General features: G+C 42.3%; 1 long non-coding RNA gene across 1 annotated transcript in view; it reads left to right on the forward strand.

Annotated features, from left to right (window-relative positions):
• Nucleotides 1–6: 6 nt before the first annotated feature.
• The window catches only part of LOC112549773, a 62059-nt gene continuing 38749 nt past the window's right edge, over nucleotides 7–23316 (forward strand). Inside the window, exons 1-2 of the long non-coding RNA XR_003093296.1 lie at nucleotides 7–204; nucleotides 15922–16069. This is a non-coding gene — a long non-coding RNA (uncharacterized LOC112549773). The remainder of the gene's footprint in view (nucleotides 205–15921; nucleotides 16070–23316) is intronic.

Raw genomic sequence — 23316 nt, forward strand, 5'->3', positions numbered from 1 at the left:
CCGCTGGTAGGCACTCTTGCCCCGCGGCGGGGACCCCCCTCCTCCTCTCCCTGTCGCCCCCGAGGGCAGCGGTGCGAGGGAGCAGGAGCCACCCCGGCCCGCGGGGCCAAGGACTTGCTGACCCAGCCGCAGCATCCTCCTCCGGCGAGCGCTGCAGGGGGAAGTTCCTACTGCCCAGCTTCCATTTTGGTGCAGGCTGCCGTGGTGAGTACCCACCTGCCCTGCCCTGGCACTGCCGCAGGGGCTGTGTCTTGCTGGGGCAAGCAGCTCCCAGCCTGGGTGCGCTGCGGGGGACACGCAGGAGTTTCCCCAGCTGCTGCGGTGTGAAGGGAAGGGCTGGCAGGTGCTGGGGGGTGCAGTGACAGTCCAATCCCCCCTCCCAATCCTCTGTCTCTTGCCTGTCGCATAGGTGCGCAGCCTGGCATTGCCCCTTCCCTTCCCCATTGCCACTAGCCCCTGTGGGGGAGCTGGTGCCCCCCGGTGGCTGCGCCTGCATCCCGGGGTGGCTCCGTGGCGGGGCCTGTCTCACCCTCTGTGACGGAGGAGAGGTTCAGATGCAGGGGATGGCTGGAGCAGTGGGGAGGAGGCTGCAATCTGGACTTCTCTCCCCCGCTCCCCCAAACGAAGATCAAAGCCAGACTCATGCTGTGCCCCTTGATTGACGATGGGATGAAGCCAGCCAGAGCTCACGGTATGCCTCTGTGATCTAGTTAGCCTCCAAGGTGCGATCCTACCCTAGCCTTATTCATTTTCTCCAGGCAGCAGACTCCTATTATTTTGTTCCTCCCTTTCCCTCCCACCTTCTCCCCCACCACCTTGGGTTTTCTCTCTTATTGAAGCACAGTGATGCTTGTACAGAAGAACTGTCATTTACTGGGTTGGAGCACAGGATCATCCTGCCCAGTACCTTGGCGCACAGGGGCAGAGCATGGACGCTGAAAGGAAGAGTGAAACTGGGCTGGCCAGGGGTCTGTAATGTGGAAATGTTTATTAAGAGTCTCTAATCTGGAAATGGGGAGAGAGTAGGCTCCTCCATTCACTGTGCAAGCAGGTTTTCTGTAGCATGGGGATAAGGCATAAGAAAGAGTGGCGTTATTTCCAAACTGTACGTTCGTAGCTGCCCAGCAGTTATATCCTGCTGACTTTCCCACATTTATAAAAGCAGCGTTAATTGGCTGGACCCGGTGCTAGGTCTCAGTGATTGAATATATTTGCATTAGATTTCTTTATTGTGATTACCGGCCAGATGTCCCAATAGTTTGGCAGGTTTTTAAATAATATCATTATCCGGGCAATGCCATCACAGCATGTTTTTCTTTAATGAATAGAATTTTTTACTATGGGTGAACTAACTTCTGGGAGGACTTTGAGGTTTGTAATGGAAGATATGTATGGCAGCATTTCAGTATATTCTTTCTGCAACTACGGTATACAGCATCATTTTTATTTATTTATTTATTTATTTATTTTACAGAAGAGAACACATTTTGCTAGTATCAAGGTCAGCATATTGTAACTACTGGGGAAAATACCATATGGTTTACTATGACTTGTCTTAGGGAATCTAATTTAGTCACTCTGAGCTGTATGCTTTGGCTTATATTTTGTTTGAGATTTATGTAACCGAATTGGATCACAAAGTTAAGCAAAATGTCTTGGATTGCAGGTGCCACCCTAAGTAGGTTCATAGCGATGTAAACTGTACCTATGGATTTATGTTGATAGAAAGTATGCTTGTGCTTTTTTTTTTCTTTCTTCCTTTTTAAATTCATCCCTTCATCATCCCTCTGTGAAAATGTCAGTAGGTGGCAGAGTGAAAGTTATAAAGGCTAGAAACTTTTATTTCTAGAACAGGCATAATGTGGGCATTGCTAATGAAGGTCTTTCCCTTTTCTGTGACAAGATGCCTCAGTCCTGTTCAGAAAGGGCTGTTTATAAGAGGGAGAAGGGAGTTCATTTTCCACATTCACCCAAGTCTTTATAGTTTTGTCCAGACTGTCATCATAGCTTGCCAGTGTGTTTTTGATGATGTAGCTGCCAGGCCAATAGGGAATGGACAGAGATCATCAACTGATTTTATACAGGTCACTGAACTGCCATCCATCACATATTAATACCATCTGATTATTAACAACCTGAGAGGAATCTGAATTTAAAACTTACAAAGGAACGATTTTCCTAACTCCCTGAACCATGATGTGCCCTAATCTGTCTCTTTTTTTATTTTTTAATAGAAATACTTGTATCAGAGCATGTGCACAGAAGTCTTCTGCCCTGTAAATATGTAACTATTTGCTTATCAGTCAGATTCCACAAGCAGACCGCTTATTAAAAAATATATTTAGACTATAAATGGGAAGATTTTTTTTTTAAAGTACAATGACAAAATTGGGTTCTAAGATGCGAATATGGAACATACATGATACATTTCAGACAGTGGCTCCCTGGGACAAGTGTACAAGACTTAATTTGCATTCTTGGGAGGCATTTTAGAACTACCCTTTTAGACAGGCCAATATTTCTTATGAAATGTTCCCCTTTGTAATCTGTACTGTTTGGAAACAAAATAAGGTCGTAGTCTACAACTTTCCAAACTGGCCAGTTTTCGCCTCTGAGTCCTAGCAGGGCAGACCCCCCCCCCAATGAAAAAAAGCCCTACTGTTAAAAATAATAGTGAATTTGACCAGGTGTTTTGACAATTGACTTTTAAAAGGGACTTCTCTGGGAGAAACGCACAAATAATAAAAGCCAGCTATGAGAATGCAATTACATACAGGGATCCTGCATCACTACCCTGAGAAACGGTAAGGAGAACAAGAGCTACAATAAATATAATGTTTGAATAAGGTTTAAGAAAACATGCATGCATGGTTGACTTTCAAGAAAAGCTGTGTATGCCTAATACATAATTGTCCATAAACAGTTTATCCATGTGCAAATATGACTCTTGTATTGTTGCCAAAATCAGAAAGACCTCTATCGTGATCTGATTAGTTACTGCTGATTGCACAACACAAACTATTTAACTAGGACATCCAATTCCCTTGATATTTCAGAAACCTGAAGAATCAAATTTTAGCCTTGGATAAATGCATATGCTTCCACTGAAGCCAAGAGGTAGAATTTGTCCCGTGGGCTAAGTAAAGACAGTCAGTAAGCCCAAGGCTGAATCAATTCAATCTTTGCAGGTTAGTGTAAGCTGTGTAGACTGAAGTGATAAGCAAGTGAACAGACATTCACTTTTGATTCTGGAAATGCAGCCACAGGCCTGCAGTGGCTCAGGCAAGACGCCAAGGAGGTGCTAGAGCATGCCTCTGTGCTAGGCTGAAGCAGATAGTTTGGGCCAAGGCTAGCATGCCCATCCTGTGAGGAGGATATACGAGGGAGATGCAAAGCATCCTGGGATGCTGGGATGAGTTAGCTTGAATCTGGAGGGGATCTGGGACAGAAGTTCAATATACTGATTTAACTTAAATCAGTTAAGTCTGCTACTGCATCCATCCGTGTTGATCTTAAACCAGTTTTGGCCATTTTGAAAGTGGTTTATTTGCACTGAACTTCTGTTGTGTTACAGAATTGAAGCAGTTCCAATCACTTATACTGGCTTATGAGTTATTTCTGTCCCTAGCCATAGGGTGCATCTACAAGTGCATTTAAGCATCACTAAATTTAATGCACATTAAGCCATTTTTGGCAGGTGTCCACATATGCAAGGACTTGGCACTAAAGTTAGTCCCAAGTCCCTGCAGCCCTGCCATGTGCCCCTGTTGCCACTGGGGGAAGCTCCAGCCTCCAGCCCCATGGCTGCCAGCACTTGGCAGCCATGTTGAAGCCAGAGCCAGCTGCCAGCACCTGGCAGCCATCTGAGAAACTCTGATCCCTGACCAGCCCCTTCCATGCCCAGGAGCTGCATGCCCAGCACAGGGCAGCATACAACAGCTCCCTCCTTGTCCACCCTGCCTCCCTGCACCAGAGCTGCTCCAGCTCCTGCTCCTACCTGTTACGCCCAGTGCTCTACTGCTTCAGCCTGGCCCCTGCCAGTGATGACCAGTGCCCCATGATCCTGCTGGCCATGATGTTGGCTGTGCTGGCTCCAGCAGGCCCTGCCCTGCCTAGGCCCCAGGACAGCTGCACACCTGCCAGCAGGGGCCAGGGCACTGGCTGCGGGAGGCCCTGGCTAACCTCCTCCTCCTGTACTCCCTGCTTCAGCCCTCCTGCCTCACCTCCCCCAGACCCCTACCCTCTGCCTGCCCCAGCATCACTCTCAGGACATGCACATGGGTGAAACAAAAAACACTTTATTACCCTCAGAATCCTCACCCCCCATTCCTCCCCTCTCAACAAACAACTCCTCTCCCCTCCACCACCCTCTCCACCCATCAACAATAAAAAACCCTATTACAAGTGGGAAACTATACAAGGGGAAAACTGTTTACAATATTTTGGGTCTTCAAGCCCAGAGTGGGGAGCCTAGGGGGGCAGGGCCCTGGGTCAGGTGCCCAGTACCCCAGCCCCTGGATGTTCCCTGGGGCTGAGCTCAGGCAGGCCCCCTCCTGGCAGGGTAGACCTGGCACTAAAGTTAGTGGTGGGTTGTGCCTACATGTGCATTAATGCATATTAACTAATTATGCCTGAATTTGATACCTGCATTTCCAGGTATCAAATTTAGGTGTGATTAGCCTAAATTAATGCACATTAAGGGCGCACACATGTACGCAAGCACCAGTAATGCACATTAACTTAGGCTTATGTGCATTAACGCATCTTGTGTAGATGTGCCCATAGAGTCAAACGCATATATTCAATATAGTAAATAAGCCATTCCCTTTAAGACACTTCCTCTACTTTTTGTTTCAGTCCATAGGTTGTGATCTTGCTTATTTGGTAGGTTTCTGTGGGGTTTTTTTTGTTTTGTTTTTTTGTTTTAATAAGCCTGGATCATTCATTAGTAAAGTATGTTAGATTACTTTTGCACTACCAACAACCTGAAGGTGATTAATGTCAGAGCATTTCCTAAATCCTTCCAAGTTTCTTGTACTCATGAAATGGCAGTAGCTTAGTTTCAAAGGAGTTCATTGAGTTTTAGGAGAGACGAAGACAGAGTATGAGAAATATACCACAAGATCAAACCATTTGGGAAACTAAGATCCTTAAGACATAAGAAAGGCAGTTCCTTGACAGTGCAGAAAACCAAATGCATCTTGGCTTGCTAAGACTTAAGGCATGCTTTAACTTCAGGCATTCATTTCTGGGGATGGACACGTGCATATTCCACTAACAATATTTGGGTTACACAAATATAACAGAATGCATAATTTAGTACAGTAAGTATCACTGAGACTTTTTAAAGATTTGTGATTCAGATAGCAAAGGCCAGTGGTTGTCATCTCTTGTATATTATCTGACTTGGCCTTTCAGAGGTAACTTAAGAATCGTATTCTTTGCAGAACGTTTGTGATGTTATACTTCGATGTATGCTCCCATAATGAGCAGCACCTCATATGGAAGACATTTTAAAATTTGCTGTGTAAGCTGGCTTTTTGTCCACCTAAAAGTGGTAGTTAAATGAAAGGATATTTACTGGAAAGACTGCAGAGACTTGGCCTGTTGAAATTAAATATCAGTATTTCAACAACAGGTTTCTAGTTTTCCTTGTGCGTATTCTATGAGTTGGAATATGTTAGATGTACTGGCTGCAGTGGTAAATGAATTTGTCCCAAAGTTGGTTAAAGAAATGCAATATCTCATTTATTTGTTATCAATAGGTACACGAAGTATATGGGTCTATGTTTAAATTTCATGCTTATTTGTTTCTGACATTATATCTGCCACAGACCGCAGCCATTACTGTCTCCAGCTAGGCGTAACACATAAAGCATTACCTCATAACATTGAGTGTTTTTAAACATGCTCTGGGGGTCAGCTGGGGGGGGGGGGGGGAGGGGGGGGGGGGGTTAATTAGAAAAGCTCCAAGAACTGCTCTAATTAAAGTGCCCAAAGTGTCTCATGTATTAGTGTCCCCACACTTCAATATGGTTGTGGGGGCCCTTTATTTAAAGCTCATTGAACAAGATTTAGTTAAAATGCTTCTGCTGCCATTTTGAAGTGCGGGGATGCTGATACACGAGACATGGAGGCTGGCTGGAGTGCAGTAATTACCACGCTCCAGTAGACTTGATTTAATTGTGTCTGCTCTGACTTACTGTAATTACAGTACGTTGGAGCAGCCTCCTGACTCCTGTACAGGCACCTATTCATTTTGGATTTGTCAAGATCAGATTTGCTATTGGATAAGTTCTTGTCTGCTGACGTAGAAGAGCAGAACATTGAAAAGTTTTTAATCTTTCAAGTGGGACTTTTTCAGTGTCGTCATTGAAATGTTCTTCCAGTGATCATCTAAGTAATCTTCCTAAGGTTCTTCGGATCCTCTAAGGAAGAGAATTCTGGCCTGTCTGGCTTGTTGGAATTTCAAACTTGGGGCTTTGGAGTGAAGCAGTAGTCTGTAATGTCTTTCCAAGCTTATTGTTCTCTTAAGATGACTCCCACTTCCTTACAATTAAAGTTTTTTTTTCTGGTATCATGCATCAGAAACATTAAATCTTCCAGGTTTAGCACAATCCAAGTTTAGCAAGCCCCCACTTGCACCTGGTCTTCCACACACAGATCAAGGATCTAGCAATATACAGGGGTCTGATTTAGCCTTACATACCTGTTTTATACTGTTATAGTTCCTTTAATTCCTGATTTATGCTGGTTTAGAATCATCCCACGTGTCAGAATTAACAAAGAAAGCACATTCTTGGGATATTATCTTTGCTTTTTTGATTTTTCTCATTTACTTGCTAATTTGTAAAATTTTGTAATTTTCAGTGGGTTTTCCTATCACTAGTGTAAACTAGCAAGGATTTACTGTATTACATTTGCTGTTGACATCTGGTACTACTAGAGCATACCACCTCATGGCAAGACAGTAGGTGCTGTTGGAATTTGCTTACTAGTAGAAGCTCATTTCCATCTCCCCTGATAAAATACTCAGACATACATGAGTCTAGTGTCTTGACAGTTATGGGGAAAGGTGTTCCCTAACTAATGAGTTAAATGTCTTGTGTTCCCTGCCATAAAGTTCCTGACAAATGCCATGCTGAGCAAAGGAATAAAACCTTTACTTTGATGGCAGTGGGAATGGTCCCCTATCTTTGTTCCCAGCTTCTTTCCCTCACAGAACTTATCTGCCAGGACCTGAGAGCCTCCTTGACATCACCATCCAATTGAGCCTGTAGCTGCTCAATTAGTTGCTTTGATTCCAGCACTCCCCAGTCTCAGTTTTAGCATCCCACCCCTTAATCAGCTCTCTAAGTTGTACCCCTCTCCATCACCCCTAGTTATACTATTGATTATAACATTTTGCTGGGAGATGGTTAGGGTGCATGCAGTAGCCTATTTACTCTGATCAAACAAGGGCCCCAGGATGGAAGTAGACAAAAACATGTACCCTGGTCTAACTTACTTGTAATTTTGGTGATCATTTAAAAGTGAAGATTGTAATCATTAGAAAGAGTTCAGTGAGGTGCATGTTTTTTATTGTATCTGAAGTATAGTATATTTCAGTGACAGATTCCTTGCTTTCTTTCATGCATATATGTCTGCAGCTGATACAAACTTTCATTTCTAGCCTTACATACTCTAGAGAAAGTCTAATGATTTTAATTTCTTTTTATTCTTTTCATGTCTCTTGTATTCAGTAAGCAAATTAAGAAGAATGTAGAGGCAAGATGTATCAAAAGCTCCTACTACTTTCCTAAATGGATTTTCTAAAGCTTCACAACATGCCATACTAATCTTTGTCTTTCAAGGTGTTGAATTCCTGTCATTATTGTCCATAGTAGCAGAGTTGTAGATTAAGGTAATGCAGTACCAGTAATAGCTGTTGTTTGTATGAAACCTTTCCTGTAGAAGGGGAACAAAAGACTTCACTGAATATAGATGGTGATGTTTTTTTCAAACATTAAAGATTGCATCCTCAATCTTGCAAAACAGTCGTGATTATTTGTTTTACATCTTGTTTAAAGTATAACTTGCTAGATCTGGATCCTTAGCTGATGTTAAAGGCACAGCTTTACTGAAACCCATGGGCGTATGTTGATATACACACCTTGAGGTGCTGGCTCTATATTTCTGTTGATTTGTTATTGATTCAGATCAATGACACTGCTTTTTGCAGCATAAGCATTTACTCTTTCCTTAGAAGTTTATTCTCCCAAACAAGGATGATCATTCCTCATTGTGCTTGGATTTAATGAAGTAACAAGCCAACGGCAGGATGCCTAAAGGCAGAATTGGGATCATTATAGGTTTTCTTTTGTTTTGGTTATGCTCATAAACCTAAAAATAATCCTGAAGTAATCCTGAAATTCACAGTCCTTTGCTTTTTTCCTTTTCCTCACAACTATATTTTTTCTTCTTCCCGTTAAATAAAATTCTTTTGTTACTATAACTATATGCACCTGCCTGGTCTTGTATAGGCGCTCTCTGGCGACCTTCGAGCGCACACCTGCTTGTGGCTGCAGGGTATGTCCCCGGGCCTTACTGGGATGCATTCAACCCCGAGGGAGGCCCCGACACTCGCCTGCCACGACTTGGTCTTCTTTTCTTCAGTGGTGGGGTTCCTCCTCGGGGCTTCTCGCTGACCAGGTGATGCCCTTTGTGGGCATTCTTGGGGCTCTACCTCCCTTATACCCCAGCCATGCCTCAGCCCTCAGGACCATCAGATGATGCGTCGCTGGCCTGTCCCTTTTTGATGTTCTTGTTTGCTCTCTTCTCTCCTTGCCTGTCTCTCAATGACCTTTCACTCCGGATGATGAAGTGGGGGATCGTCCTCGTCTCTGCACCTGTTCACCTTTTTGAGGCTCCTGTCGTGCTGCCTCAGTCCTCTATCTTGACTCGGGGTCACTTGGGGTTACGTCACCCCTGGTCCGGGCTCCGTGCACCCTCCAAAATAAAGTAAAAAAAAAAAAAGAAGAGAAGAAAAGAATAATTGGGGTACAAACTTCTGCCCACCCCACTCATGGGTCTGGCATCTGTGGTCCACGAAATCCCTCGATGCTGTCCCGCCTTGGCCCAGCTGCCCTGTCGAGCACAGTGTGCAACTCTTCTAAGGTGGTAGAGAGCCCTCCTGCGAGTCTCCATCCAGCCTCCTTCCAAGCTGCCAACCCTATGGAGTTGCAGCTTTGCCCTCTGGATTTGGCGTTGCTGCTCCCATCTCCATTTTCCTGTTGCCGGCTTTTAAATCTGCCAGGCGGTGGTTTTTGCTGATGTCATCCGTGGGCACCATTCCCAGCTGGCAATAAAAGCTGCTGATGAACTGCACCGGTGGCCCTTCTCAGCGCGGCTCCGCTTCTCCTAGGGACAGTAAGTGTGTCCTCTTTTCAGGGCTTTCTATTCCTTTCTTTGGGCCGGTCAGCCCTGCTTCGGGTCCTGCCACAGGAGGCTGCTCTGGTGCCTCTGTTTTTGTCCACCTGGGACACTGTATTAAAATATATCTTGTATAAAGATCCTGTATTAGTATTGTAATTATGTGGTAGTGTTTCTGAAAGGAAAAGTGTGGCATGAATTTGTATTCAATTCATCTGAGATAAAGGCACATCTTATTATAGAGGCAGGATAGGGAAAACCTTGTCACTGATATTGTTATGTGAAGAATGTCTTTTAGTTTTGGAAGATGCTTTCAGAAATCGATGTAATGCCAAAAAATAACTGATCAGGAACAGTTAGTGTCTGACCAGCAGGGTACAGCTTAGTCATAAAGTCCTTTGTGCCCTTTGCTCCACTCTGCTTGGTTTCTTGGCTTCACAGCCCAGCTTGCTCTCTGACTCTGATGTCTTCTCTCCTGGCTTCCTGTCTGCACTCTCTTCCTGAAGGCCTGGTTTCCTGACTCTGCTTGTTCTTAGCCCCTGCTCTTGGACTGCCCTGCCAGTTTCTAGACTTGGCTTGTCCCAGATTCCTACTCACTCCTTTTGGCCCTGGTTGGCACCTTGATCCTCGAGTTACCCCACACCTGGTCACCTGGGACCTGGTGTGACGCTGGGATGAGAAGAATACATTGTAATCTAACCTGCCCACTGAGTCGCTGTGCTACTGAGAAGAAGGTGAAAAAAACAGTTTAGCCACATCAATCTGGAAACAAGAGGAGAACATTATTCAGATACTGCTTAAATTAGCTGATGGTCCTATATTGGCTTATTTAAATGAATGTATAAATTATCTACCCCAAGTCTCCTATGGAATGACACAAATTAGTGTCCATGAAAATTTTGCACTTAAATTTGGGATGCAGTTGAAATGTGTTACAAACTCATTCAGGCAGACAGCTTCCGACTGGGTTAAATCTAAAGAATTTAATGTACATAAATTATTCCAGTTAAGGTCAGCAGCTTTTTATGCTTAGAAAATATTTGGTGTCAGTCACAAATCTTTCAGTACAATACCCGCCTTTTACTATGCTCATTCTTCAGGGTTAGCAATCCTGAAGGCACTGAGGCATAACTCATTCATATTTCTAACCTGTTTTGACATTTCCAGATCAAAGGTGTTATGAAAGCGTAAAGTACACTTATTTTTTGGAAAACTGTACTTGGTGGAGACTGGCAGTATACTGATGGTTTATGGGTGGCATCTTAAACAAACCCTTTAGATACTAATTTGGCTAAGTTTCAGTGAGTAGTGCAGTGGGGATCTGAAATTATTTTTGCACAAATTTTTCAAATTATTGTTGTGCTCAGTGTTTTTTCTTATAAAACCTTGAAAGCTATCTTTGATATCTGGCCATCTTTGTGATTGATACCTCAGAATATTTCAAGTCCTGCCATAGACTCTACTCATGGCATCTGCTGGAATTAATTAGAGAGCTGTTTTACTTCTTTTGGGTTATAGTGTGCCTTCTTCCAGAAAACCCAGAAGAGTGGAAAAAATGATTGGGAAATTCAGTGCATTTTTATTGTCTGGAGTTCTGAACTTCACATTCCCTTGATGCAGGGATTTTCAGGCCACTGGAAGGATGAACTTACCAACTGAAGTGCTTTTGTATACTTTTATAGTAAGATGAGACTTGCATGCGTGTCCGAAATTCTGAATGGAAAATGGTAGGGGACATATTTGATGTCCTGAATCATCCTTGAACTGGTTGCAGCATAGCTTGCTGAGGGGATTATGCAAACACTGCCACATCTGTTGACTAGCGTAGGTGTATAGGCTGATCATATGGAAATTCTGGAAATCCAGGACATAAACCAGGAAATTCAAGACACCGCCTGCCTCCTCCATCACCTGTGCCCTCACAAGTCGGTGGGGGTGGGGCTGCATGCAAGGCAGGCAGTGGTGGCTGCCTGCCCGCCTGCATGGCTCTCTGAGTCCTGGCCAGACTGCGCCCCATGCCCTTGCATTTTCAGGATCCTCATTATAACTCCCAACAGCCGGCTGGGACCAGCCTCTGAAATCTGGGAGTGTCCCAGCTAAACTAGGACAAATGGTCATCCTATGTAGGAACGAAAGTCTCAAATCCTCAATATAGGTTTTGTGTGTCTGGGAAAAGGTATGAAGCTATTGTGGTAGAAATCCATTGCATAGACGGTGGTTCAACTGACAGATTATTGCAATTCTGGCGACAGTTCCAACAGATTTTAATTGTCTTGTGTGTGGAGAGAGGTAAAACATTGCTTGTTTGTTTGGGTTTTTTTGTTATTACCTATGTATATTAGCCAGACTTCTTGCCTTTAATTGAATACATTTGCTCACCAACCAGAAATAGGGGGAGAGCGGCTATATGCTATATAAGCACTAACTTTTCACTTTGAAAATATTCCTTTCATAGCAATGTTGACATTTATTTAGACCTGTTCATTTTTTAAATTTTTTAAATTTTTTTGCTTTTGTACACAATAGAACCAAACCGGGATCTAGTTGCCAGTGTATCTGGTACTGTACAGATACCCAATGAATTTCCTCCTGAAGAGGCATCTTGATTTTACCTAGCATACTTGCAATGCTAAAATAAGTCATTTTATCAAGAGTGAATCTTAAATTTAAGCAGTATCTTAACAAGAATGAAGAAAGTAAACCATATTCTAACAGTTCTTAAGAACTGCATATAAATCTATAAATAGTTCAAAATAGAACTGCAGTGAATGGATGTTATAGCTTTCATAGCATAGGTGACTGGTAGGGTGGGCACGTGACCCGCCTGAGATTGGCCACCGGCTTCTGCGAGTGGTCACCACTCGCCACCCTGCGGCCGATGCTGCTGCTCACAAACTGTGCCCCTTCAGTCTCAGGAGGTGCCAGTCACCCATTATTCATAGTAAACTATACCTGGCAGTTTTCTGGGTTGAATTTCTGGAAAAAATTTCATAAGAACTATCTGAGAGCTCGTAAGCAAAATAAACTAATCGGAAAGAAAAACATCGTAGTGGGGCATAATTAATTGAACAGATAGTTCCAAACTCTAGAAGCTCCTGTACTTCAGCCTTAAAATTCTTTAACACTCCTTTCTTTTCCTCCCAGCCTGCCATAGAAAGCAAAACAAAATGCATAATCATCTGGAGCACATTGATGCTATCATGATAGGAACAATAAGAGTGCTTGGACTGCTAAATCTAAATCAGTTTAGTCCCTTGGTAGAATACATTTAAATGTATTTTTTAGCTGGTCTTTCATGAGGTTTTCAGTGAGTGGATTCTCATCTCCATCTAGGTAACTCTGAACCTTTGTAGATGATGTAAAAAAGTTGCTTCCCTTTCAGAGCTGCCCCTTGGGGTGTGTGTGGCCTGGGGCATATCAGTCTGTGCGGGGGTGGGGGGAGGGAGCGGCCGGAGTGTGAAGCTGGTGGCGCATGGTGGCTGCGCGGTGTGGTGGCTCCCTCAGCACGTGCCAATGGCACTGTCCACGGGGCCTGTACAGCACTGTCCACAGGGGCCCCCCCAAAGCACGGGGCCTGGGGTGGTTGCCCCAATTCACCCCCTCCAAGGGATGGCTCTGTAACTTTTGTAAGGGTTTTTTTGGGATGGCAGGTTGTAGAGGAAGTTTTACCTGTATGCTTGATGCTCTATATGCGAACAGCCAACAACTTTTTCAGGTTGTGGGCCAGAATGACACAGCTCACATTAGAGGCAGGCAGGAAGGTGGGTATTATGACTTGGCTGCTGCAACCACTGTAGTAGTGCAGGGAGAGCAACTGCTGCTGAACTCTTCTATTGCTCAGCACCACTGAAGCCCCAAGTCCATCAACAGGATCAAATGGCTTTGCAGGCCAGAATCTGCCTGCGGTCTGCAGGTTGCTAACCTTTGCTATATGAAGTTCTCTGAGTTCTGCTACCCTCTTCTCCATATCAATTACATCATTGTAGGTCAGGGATCGACAACCTTTTTAGTAATGGCAGGCTGCTGCTTGTGAGTCAGTTGCTGCCATGGGTTGCTGATTCCCTTTCCTGGGTGATTTCTACACTTCCCTCAGTCCCCTTAATCATCTCTGCCATGCTGCTGACAGATTTAGTCCTGATCCCCACGTCAGTCTCAGCCCCACACCTGTCCACCCCCATTAAAGGTATGACTTCTGATGGGGAAGGGTGTTGGCACATCCAGCAGCCAACAGTTAATGAAGCAGCAGCTGGGTGCAAGGACCACGCCCTGCTACTACAGTCATTGCTGCTCATCTCTGTCACTGATTGCTGCCAAGATTCATTGCCAATTGGCAATGGTAAATACAGCAGGAAGAAAGGCAGCAGCTTCAGCAGGGGCAGGGTCTGCATGAACCCCCTGGCTGCTGACTGTGCCAGCACCTCGCCCCACAGCAGTGGTATCTCCTAGGAGTATGCGAAGCTTTGGTTGCTGATTTGATTTGGAGGAGATTTGGCTCAATTCAGCAGCCGAATCTCTGAATCCAAATCGAATCAGGAGACCCATTAATCTCTCCGAATCGAATTGGAAGCCTCTGCTCCACTTCCAGGTCCACCGCCCACTATGCTCCCCTCCCCCCCCACCCCATGCTCCCACGGGACGCTCCATCCAGCACACCATCTCAGCGTTCATGAGCTGTGCCTGGTACCTTGAGGTATGTAGAGAAGACACATAAAGGTGTGTCTGTGGCTGAATCGCTGATTCTCTGAATCAGAATTGAATCTTCAGATTCAGATTTGTCCGAATTGAATTGGGACAGTGATCTGAATCAGCAAATCAAATCACTGTCCCCTGACTTGGGCTGAATCCAAATCGAATACTGCCCACTTCGCATGCCCCTAGTGTCTTCCATGGTAAGGGAGCAGGGCTGACGAGGGAAGTGGAGCTACTGGGATGTGACCCACTAAGAGACCCCAACTGACTGCAGGGGACTCTTGCTGCAGGCCAGATCCAATGTCTTCATGGGCTGGCTCTGACCTGCAGGCCATAGGTTGCCAACCTCTGTCCTGGATAAATACAATTCTGTTCTTGGCTAGAGGGGTCTTGCTAATTTGCTCAGTTATACTGATTAGCATGGACCCATGAGATTTTTTGCTTTTCCTTATAGCAGGGGGCATATTACTTTCTCTGGGATTGTCTGGGCAGATATTAACCAGGTAGTTCCCTGTTGTTGTAGTGTCGGGGCATTGGCAGTGTCCTTTTTGCCTCTGCTTTTACCTTTGATATTTTATAGGGTGTTGTTAGTGTTTGGGATTTTGTTCCTTTGTGGTGTCAGCGAGGGTTTGAGGTGGGAATTTAGGGGATTCCTTCAGTCAATGACTTCCTGCTAGAACAGGAGTCTGGACTTGATGGGCCATGAGGCCCCTTCCAGTCCCACATTTCCATCTTTGGAGTTTTGGAATGAGACGCTGGCAAAATCTTTTGTTGATTTCAGAAGTTGTACATTTACAATTACTGCGCATTGTTTTCCAGTAAATCTGTTGTTTTTACTGTTTTAATTTGAATCTGTTGTTTGTATTCCTGTTTCAGTTTTAATTATATTATTTATATCCACTTTTGCAAAAGTTCTAGCATTCATACTTCAGATATTTTATGTTTCCCTTCTCTGTTCTTTGTGCAACCCCACTTGTATTGGGATATTTACTTAACTTATGATTTTACAAGTCTTCCCACTATTTTATTTTAAATTGTAATGCAGATTCCCAGCAGGGGTTCATTATTTTGTTTAGTGTTATCCGCTAAAGATACTCTTTGTTCCAGTTTCTCTTTCTTCAGAGATGTACTGATTTTTCTTGTTCAATTTTCCAGTCTTAAACAACACTAATAAAGTTAATTTAGTAATGAACTTTAATGTTATTTGTTACATGGGGGTGAGTTGTCTTCTCTCTTTGTCAGACATTTTAAATTCAGAGTTGGTACAGACAAATTTTTGCTGTGGGCAGATTTAAAAGCTTTGTACCAGTTCCTAGAAAGACTAAGACCAAGCTGGTGATCGTAGATGTTTAGTCAAGGAGGGCGAGCAATTCCAGAGCCTTTTGGAGATCACCATGCCATTTAAACCCCTGTATTTTCAGGGAAATACAGTTGTATTTTGTTGGCTTCCAAAGTCCGCGAGCAATGAGTTTGATTTTATTGTTGTGGCATATAATCTATCATTTCTAAATTTCATTTCCATTTGGTCAGTGTAGTACACTTCTTATATGTAGTTTTGTTAAATAGTATGAATAAATTTGCTTGGTTTTGAAAATCACTTATTTTATTACTTTTTGAAGTCAACGTTGATTGAAGACTATAGAAACTCCTTTTAGTGGCATAGAGATGTTATAATAAGCTAAATACAGAGGAGTACTCTTCTCTGATGTTAAAAACCACATTTGTTTGTTTTAAGTGTGTGTTTGATTCTGTGAGGTCTTTGAAATCATGCAGTATTTTCAGGCTGTTCACTCTGTATTTTGTTGCCTTTTGTGCTTTCAGGTATCTTTTAATTGTTCATATCCAGGATAGAGCAAACAATGGGGAGAAAACTAGATCTTTCTGGCTTGACTGAGGAGGAAGCAGAACACGTACTTCAGGTGGTCCAAAGAGATTTCAGCCTTCGGAAGAAAGAAGAAGAAAGGCTGAGGTTAGATTATTTTTTTCTTTATTTTGATTATCCTGTTAGAATAGCAACAAAACGTTTAACAAGCAAACTCGAGTGTCTTGCCCCTTCCACATCTGGGTTTTATGTATTTTACAACTGGATATGTTTGGCACAGAACACTTTATTTCAGTGTGTAAATATGCATATTTGCATTCAGTTATTTGGTAAATAATTGTATTTGTTTTCTTTTTTAATAAATATTTTTAAAATCACTTTGATAGGGATTCAGTAGATTCAGTTCCTTGCTCTGACGTACAGAAACAGAGTAAAACAATATTCTGTATTGAAGAATCTTTGGTCACTTGAAGTTGATTTTGTTTTCAGTCATTGACAGAATCCTTCAAAAAAACATGCGACCAAAACAAAGCAAATCAAACCAATCCCAGGTGCAAGGCTCTGTGTTGCATCCCCAGGAATTTTGTTGTCCCCAAAGGCAAGTGTAATGGGAGGAACCTGAGTTGGTAGATTGAAAAGTTTATTTATAGTTTCCAAAAATGTTTTCTTTTGCTATGGTTCTGTTTTCTTTCACCTTTTCTAGAAAAAAAACAAACTATTGTTTATTCTCTAGGAGAGAGACTTAAGTAACTGCTTATACTTGTTGCATACAAATTCTCTCGTCGTAATCCTAGTGCAACAAATGGAAATCAGTCTTTATCTTCCAGCATCTTACTGGAGTCAGTAGAGCAGGAGTTTTACCTAAAGAAGACATTGAGCCCAGGCTATATATTATGCACAGTGAAAATGAAATCCCTCATTGCTTGTGGATTTCTCTCCTGCTGTTTTTTTCTGAAATAATACTCTGGAAGAGCAGGAACAAGGAGAAATGTGTTACTAAATAATCCTAGTTCATTTTCAATGCATTCAGAAAGATTCTATCTATGTATTCCAATCTCCAGTAGAGTTCAGCTGTGTACACTTCCTTGCTTCAAGTTATAGTGTCAAGAAATGAAGAGAGGGATTACAGGGCGGGGAAGGCAGGGGTAAACAAGAAGAGAAATAAGGAAGTATCTAGTGGTTGCTTGAGCTTGGGCAGCTATATCCTAATGGAAGAAAATATAAAGACCAGGGAGAATTATGTGGAATTCCTTTACCACAGTGTGAAGGGGAAGTGATTCTATGATACCTTGCTGCCATCTATATACTCAGACTTCCAAATTGGTTTGATTTTACCATTGTGTTGCTACAGTGTGTCATAGTGATGCAAGCAGGGTGCACTTGCACCTTTTAGGGGTGTCCTTTAGCCCTAAACCTCCCTGCAGTCTGCTGCTTGACTACTGGGAACAAGCTGAGATGTGCCATGGGGGCCAGCTCTTCACTTCGGTGTCTCAACTTCACCTCTCTCACCCATGTCTTGACAGTTCTAATACAGTAGATTTTGCCAACTTGAAAAATCATACCTATGTCTGGCTTGTGTAAGAAATTATAGGTCCTGGCTCCCACAGGAGTGACTGGCCCGTTTGCCAGCTGCTCTGAAATCACACTTCCCACAGACAATCAGTTATGTATAAGAAATAGCAACAAGATTTATTACATAAACAGGATAAACTTTAAAATTCAGTAACCATATATTAAAATACATAGAAGATGAATAACAAATAAAACTACAAGCACAATATTTGATTTTACAGCTGCTAGCACTCTGACCATGTCAGGATTTTCTACAAGTAAACATGTTAACTTACCCTACTCAGCTTTTCATTAATGAAATTATCTCTATGTCCAAGAATTCTTAGATCAAAACTTACTTCTAAAGCAACTTTTTAAGTACTCATTCTTATCTGCTCATCTGAATACTTTCATTGAATTCTTTCGAAGCATATATTACGTATATAACTTCCTGCCCCAGATGTGTATCCATTTGCCATGTCAGGTATCTTTCCTGATCAAATTATAACTAGGACAAATTTAAATCCTTGCAACCATAAGATTACTAATTCCACATCAGAGAGAGTGCCTCTTATTTCACATCAGAGACTATTTGGATAAAAGACTACTCCCCTATCCTCCATTAATACCTTTCCCTTTTGAGATGTAGACAAGTGCTGCCTGACTCATCCAGCCCTGCAGGCCTAAGCGGTGCAGGGCCCAGTCTGTAGGCTGGATGAGTGTCATGGGGTCTGTCCACAGAGCTTGCCATGGATCTGTAAACGTGGTGGTAGGACAAGGGGCAGCAGCGTTAATTGGCACTGTTACCCTGCTGTCAGACTTCTGGACCCATGGGGAGCTGTGTGGGCTGGATGGTGTGGTTCCACAGAATGCTCTCATGGGCTGCATCTTGGTTACACCTGATACAGACTGTCATTGTTTATTTGTGGATGAGCCTGAGGTCGGGTATACACCCAACCTTTTGGCGGGCTACTTTACATAATCACTATAGATGTGAATTCTTGGTGACTACTCTTTCAAAGAGGCATTATCCCTCTTAGGTGTGAACATTATTGTCTGAAAAGAAACATACATTCATATAAAATAATAAAAAGTTAATGCAAATATAAAATGATAAAACTAAATGCAGCTTAACATTGGCTACAAGTAGAGACCACATATTATACCAGCCAGCCTAACTGAGGAAACCATCTCTATATGAGTTTATGCCGTAGTTATCTATAAAATTTGTTTTGTTAATGTTAGTCATTTAAGTAATTTACTTGTGAAAATTGGCCTGAGGAGGTAAGCAATATTACAAACTAAATGTCTGCCCATACTCCATATCTGGTCACATGGTGGCTTAACCTGGTCACATGTTTGGCTTAACCAAGGTTTCTTTCTCTTGGCATAGAATTCATACTTTTGCAAAGAATTCATAAATACATTTTTTCGAGAATGGGGTACTGTTCATAACAACCAGCATTGATAAAGCCAATTTTTTGTACCACAGAGGATTACTTAAAAAAAAAAAATCCAGTAAGCATGAATTAATACCAGGCTTAAGCTATCTAATGATTCACTTCATATTTTACCAGTTTATTGAATTAATTGTTTTAAATAAATTTTTCACATGGGTTATGTGCAAAGTTGTACATTTTTTTCAGAATGTAGAGTTGGGAAGAAGTGCTTAATATGTTGAAATTAATTGGTTCTCCATATACTGAAACATATGCTTTGCTGAAACACAGCTTGAAATGGCATCTTCTAAAGAGGTAGATCAGATCTTCATGTTGTTCCTCCAGCACTGGAATGCATTACCTAGGAAGGATGTGGAATCTCGACCACTGATGGTTTTTACAAATAAGTTAGGCAAATATCTACTAGGAATGGTTTGCTTATACTTGAACCTATTATGGTGACTTTTCAAGGTCCCTTCTAGCTCTATATTTCTATGATTCTGTGTTGTTTTATTTTTTTTTTTAAAACAGTTATTAGATGGCAAGACCTACCAGCATATTGTCAATTTAGAAATATCAATTAATTTGTTCTATATATTGTATAGGCTGTTATAATAAAAGCTAGCCCTGTCAGATGGTGTTTTAATTTTGATGTGATTGCAGAATTCAACAGCTTAGATAGGAAATTGATTTAAAAACCCCTTTTAATAACTGGAAATGCCCTGCTAATTGAGTGGTAGTTCTGAAAATCAAAAGGGGTCAATTGATTTAACATTGTTCCCTGAAAGCAACCTGTTAAAGTTTTCACATGCATTGCAATACCTATAATAGGCTGTCAATATTGCTTGCTTGTGCCATGGGGAGCCTTATATTTCTCCACTGAAATGTAGTAATTACTTTGCAGGGCTGAGGGTAGGAATATATGAAACATTTGAAATGCTTCAGAGTGCAGCTCTGGACAGAGGTCCATCTCCCTGGATGGAGCACTTCAAAATCATCATGGCTGCATATAGCAGTGTGCTCTCCAGCCACTGGGGTGCTGTGACTTGTGGTTCCACTTCCCCACCATGTGGGGAGCAAAGCAAATTGTGAAGGCAAGATAGTTGTTTCCTTCAAGGTTACTTGTGCAGTACTTCGGCACATGTGTCCACCTTACCCTTTGAAGCACTTCAGAGGCATTTTAAATGCTTCAAATGTCATTTCAGGAGTCTTTGGGATACAAGTTAATTACTATGAAGGGGAACAAAGATCAAGATGTGTCCAAAACAGGCTGTCCATTTTCTGAGCGCTGTAGGCTGTGTAGCTGCACACTGCATGGGCGCCTCATCTCCATGTGAGCTGCATGAGCCCCCTACTACCATTGCTATGTGAGCCTCTGCACCTCAATGACTTTGGGTGATTCCCACTCCACTGTCCCACTACTGCTATGCAAGCAGTGTGAGTCTTCCACATGAGCCTCCCTGCCGCTGCTGCATGGGCAGCAAGCTCACCAGGCCTCCTGCCATGCTGTCTTGCTCCAGAGACCTCAGCTACTCCCGCCAAGCAGCTGGAGTAAATGGGAGCAATGGTGCCTAGGCAGGAGCCCAGGGATTACATGTTATCCCATGGTGAGTTGGATGTGGCCCACCAGCCTCCTATTGGATGGCCCTGGTTTAAGATAATACAGACAGTAGGCACTCATATAGTGGAAACCACCTAACCAGAATGCAAGCTAAAAAAAGTGAAAATGGTTGGTTTCAAATCCACTTCGCCAGCAGAAAATCAAAAGTGTAGTAATACACAGCTAGCATGAAAGTTTATCTCCACTCCCAACAAATACTTCTGCTTACAGTTAGAAAAGGCACAATGAACGGCATAATTTTAAGTCTTAATATGCCGCTAACTTGCATGAAGTCTTTTCGTATATTTTGTGTCGGTTCATTTTCCCCTACAGCTTAAAACAAAAAAAAGAATGAAAGAAATATCTGGCTGTTAAATTTAACATTTTGGCTGGGGAGTTTGATTTAATAAAGCTAATGAAAGTGCTGTATCTCAGAAAGGCATATGAGTTTCATACCGTTTTTCCGAAGTATGTGATCTACATATAAAATAGGGTAGTAGTTTAGTTACTGGGAAACCTTGAGTTAGTGTCATTTGGAGGGAAATGTTACAATGTTGTACCCATTTAAAACTCCATGCACAAAATGAAGTTGTCAAGAGTCTGCCTGGAATTGTTCCTTTTTATTTATTAAAGTAATTTGCATACAGGTTAATTTTTTTTGTCAATATTGTAACTTTGTCATCTTTTAAAAGTGAACAATGTAAACTTTAAATGTTGTCTATTTTCACTGTAGCTTATTAACTGTCTTTTGTATTTGTTGTTGCAATGCTGTCTTTTAGCTTCCTGCAGTAAGAACAGAGTTAGGGATTCTTGAAAGTGAGATAGAGATATCTATCAGCCCCTCTCTTGAATTTCCAGTTTTGTTGCCACACCTTCCCGAGGAAATTTCTGTGCCTGGTTAAATGAAAAAATGGCATAATTATCACTTGCCTGGCAAGGTGATCAGATGAAAATAATTGCACTCATTGATGAGTGTGGCTGAAAGGTTATGTCAACTTTCTTTGTTTCTGGACAGTTCCTTTCTTCATTCCAGGTATAAAACTTGATATTTAATCATCATAGCTAATATCTTGCCTTTGCCTGTTTTTACAGCTCTAATTTCGGTCAGTCTCATTGCAGTATGGATTCTATTCTTTTGCGTTGGCAGTGTGTATTTGGGGTTTACTTTCATTTTGATATCCTTCTTATTTTACTGTTATTAGCAAATGTTATCATGGTTGAAATGGTATCCAAGAAGCTTTTTCAATAGGCTGGCTTCATTTTGTGTTGATTAGTTCAAACAGGCATACCAGTTATCTCTGGCAATATGACACTACTCTGCTTGCAGTCTACTGCATGACCAATTAAAACTTGATAGTATGCTGAGACCCCCTTTTGTTTCAGTTGTGTATACTTCACATCTGTGATAGGAGCTCTACAGAGCACCATTGCCATCAGACTGCAGTGTGAGAACCACTGTTTTAAGTGACTTACCCAGAAAAGGATTGTCAGAGTGTACTTCCAGTAGGACTTACCAGCACTTTTCCCTTCTTGATTTAAAACAAGTGCAGCTCTGGCAGTGTTAGGAATGGGGATCCCATTTGGGAGGCTCAGTGTTTACCATTTTGTTGTGTACTGTTTTTCCAGGTATGTCCAGGAGAGCTTACAAGGATATGAGTCTGATTTGGATTGGCATCATATCCATTTACACTGCCAATATGTAAATGAGAATCAGGCTGTGTATTTCTAAGTTTATATGCTGTACTAGCATTGCAATCCATGGAACAGATTTTTTCCCAGCTTGATTAAATTTGTCTGTATGAAAGTGGTTATAAGAGAAAATCTGCCCTGCAGTTCTAAGTCTTCTAGTGCAGTTTTGCAGTGAAGTAGATGGGTGCTGTGAAGTTATAGTAGGTATGCTGGTATTATAGTCCAGTGTTAGATGGCAACAGAGCTGGGTATACCTTAGCTGCTTTACCCTAAGTAGTCTGGGACAAATGTAACTGAAAATATGGTGGCAAGCGAGCTAGCCACTCCAGTAGGGAGGTGCCAGCATTTTTATCAGTGTTGTCATAGTTTCATAGTTGGTAGGGTTGGAAGGGACCTGAGCAGGTCTAATCATGCTTGGTCCCTTGCTATTGGGCATCATACAGGATTTGGGTATAACCTGGATCATAAAAGGCAAGTTAAAAAAAAAAACAAACGAATTCCACTTTGTTTTTTTTTGTATTACAGTAGGCTGCAGCGTAGATACAGTAGGCGTCATGGTAGGTCTTGAAGATTAAATGAATTCCTTTTAACCTTTGTTTACAAAATGTCTTCTGTCTGATCCATATCCTTTAGTGGCAAAATGCCAAGCCAAATGCCTGTTGAATCAGTAGAGGTGTATTGGCTGTACCCTCCTTCCTATCTATTTCCTTCAAGTAGCTTTTAAAAATACCTGCTATAAAGTCCTGGCACTGATTTCAGTCTTGCTATGTCCCTGGGTTACAGAATTCCAGGAGCTAAACTTCTGAACACTATGCTTTGTGGCCTAAATTAATTTTATAAAGTGAGTTTCTGGTTGGTCCATACAAATGAGACTACTGTATTTACTTGAATATAAGATGACCCCCCAATAATTAGACTCTATAAATGGAAAATGTATAAATTTATTATAATTGTCCAGGTATAGAATCTAATTATTGGAGCTTTTCCTTAAATTTGTCCCCTTTCCACTGCTACAGCAGGGAAAATAAGTTGAGGGGGAGGTGTCACAGCGGGGTCCTTCAGGAGGGCCGTGATCTCCTTATGGCCCCCTCACCGTGCCAAGTCGGCCCAAGGGC

Source organism: Alligator sinensis, unplaced genomic scaffold (genome assembly GCF_000455745.1).
Source record: "Alligator sinensis unplaced genomic scaffold, ASM45574v1 scaffold54_1, whole genome shotgun sequence".
In the NCBI taxonomy this organism is placed as follows: Eukaryota; Metazoa; Chordata; order Crocodylia; family Alligatoridae; genus Alligator; species Alligator sinensis.